Here is a 2,558-nt window from a genome sequence, read left to right as displayed (position 1 = left end):
CTCTCTTCACTTCCTGCTCGGCCGGCGACTAGACTCCCTTCCTGGTTGTGCAGAGGGCGGACAATGATCTGTAAGTTTTTTCCCCTTTAAATAAATACTACCCTATTAATCATAATTCCAAACTGCTGTGGCATTGTTTGTGACTTACGCCTTTACACCCTCCTCCATCCAGGCCCAGGAAGCTGTGCATCCAAATGAGGCAGTGTGCCTGTTGTAATGGGAGCTCATCAAATCCAGCTGGAGCATGTGATCAAACTGGACTTTCTGAATGTGGCTGACAATGGGGGGCTGACTGAGAAGCCATTGATAAAGGCACTGGGACTTGTTTCTACTGCATGTACTGGCTTTTTGGGACCCTAGTCTATTTCGATTAATTTTCTTTTTTAATAGCAGTGAAAAATAAAATCTCATGAAAAATGTTAAGGAGCATAAGAAAAGATTTTAGAAAGAATGATGCGCCGAGTTACTTAAGGAAGAACATTTCAAAATGTAAACGTCTTAAAGAACAATGTGTAGGAGTCCTGGGTTTCTTATTTTCTCCCCCATTTCTGTGATAAAATAAACCTGACAGAAGCAAATTAAGGGAGAAAGGGTTTATTTTGACTCATAGTTACAAGTTACAGCCCACCATTATGGGAAAAATGACAGCAGCTAGATACATTGGATCTTCTCTGTGCCAAAATTTATAAAGATTCATGAAATAATTAGAAGGTATAAAAATCTAGAAAAAGGGCTCAAAACAGCCTACAGGGAAGATTTCATACTGAAGCTGTAACTCACAGATATATGAAGATGAAGAAGTTGTTCTGGGTTTCAGTGGTAATATCACATGACAAGAATAATACGAGACTCCTATGTTGTACCATTTTCAAATTAACCTCAGAAGGGACAAATCTTTGAGGATTTCAAATGATTGAAAACAGCATAATAAAAAAGAAGAAAGACAGTATTAAATTCAGTGCTATACAGTAAACAAAGCCATCACAAATGCAGAGATAACCTACAGATGAGAATTGTTATCCAAAATATATGTGGAACAGGAAATGCTTGTGGCAGTTTGAAAGAAAATGACTGTCAAAGGGAGTTTCACTATTGGTTGGTATGGCCTTGGAGTAGGTGTGGTCTCATTGGAGGAGGTGTGGTACTGTAAGATGGGCTTTCAGGTCTCACACATGTTCAAGCCATGCCCAGTGAGAAAGACCACTTCCTATTTCCTGTAAATCAAGATGTAAAAATCTCAACTCCTTCTCTATCACCATGTCTGCCTGCATACTGCCATGATGACAATGGCCTAAACCTCTGACCTGCATTGAAGCAAATATTAGAGGTGCCCTTATCTCTCTCAAATCAGAGGTAATCAGGGACAAGACATGCAAGAGGAAGGAATACTAAGGAAGTCGTCATGATCCCACACAGCAGTTGGCACATTTGGGAGGGACTGTTCTTTATCCTATAGATACTCAGTGATAACCAAATCCCGTTTTCAAGATACCTACAGTGCATATTTGCTTACATTATTTTTAGTAGACATTATTATTTTATGCATTGAAATTACAAGATAAATACATCAGTTTCCCTTTTCTTCCCCAGCCCTTCTTGTGAACTTGGTTGTTCTCTATTAGATTAAAAGTCATGCATTCTATTTCTTTAATTGTTTTCATATGTTTGTGCATATGTAACACATTATTATAAATACATTATAAAACATTTTATATATACAAATTTATCTATGTATACACATATTATGTATATGTGTGTGTGTGTGTGTGTGTGTCTGTGAACACACACGTATACACATAGAGAGAAAAGGGCAGAGATATAGAGGCATACATATATACATTCCTATAAACACAGCTGTCTCAGTCCATATGTTACTTGCAGGAACTGCATGATTGCATCATGACATTAAGGATTTTTGGATCTTCAAACTGGTTTCAACCTCAACTTAGTAGTGATATCCAAGCTATAGCAACAAACAAGTAGAAGTGAAACCAGGGGCTGGAGAGATGGCTCAGTGGTTAAGAGCATTGCCTGCTCTTCCAAAGGTTCAATTCCCAGCAAGCACATGGTGGCTCACAACCATCTGTAATGAAGTCTGGTGCCCTCTTCTGGCCTGCAGGCAGACACACAAACAGAATACTGTATACATAATAAATAAATAAATATTTTTTTTAAAAAAAAAAGAAGTGAAACCATAGGAAAAACCAAGTAATAAATCAGTGGACACTAGCTTGACTATGGGGCTGATGTGGAGGTTAGGTATGAAAAGCTTCCAGAATAGCTGAACCCAGATTTTCAAATAAATATTCACCATTCTGAGTCTGAGTTTCTCAGTTTGCATTTCATATGTATTTTGGTAACAGGAAAGCTATCATTCCACTGAAATTAAATGTCTCCCAAAGTTCCTGAATCACAATCCTCAAGGTGCAGCTACTGCAGTAGAAGATACTATCATTTCCTTTTCAATATTTCATTATTTGCATGTATGTGTTAGTGTGTATTTATGTGTGTGTGTGTGTGTGTGTGTGTGTGTGTGAGAGAGAGAGAGAGAGAGAGAG

The sequence above is a fragment of the Microtus ochrogaster genome, unplaced genomic scaffold (assembly GCF_000317375.1).
Source record: "Microtus ochrogaster isolate Prairie Vole_2 unplaced genomic scaffold, MicOch1.0 UNK14, whole genome shotgun sequence".
Taxonomy (NCBI): domain Eukaryota; kingdom Metazoa; phylum Chordata; class Mammalia; order Rodentia; family Cricetidae; genus Microtus; species Microtus ochrogaster.
The sequence above is the reverse complement of the archived record's forward strand: the minus strand, read 5'-3'. Positions refer to the sequence as shown.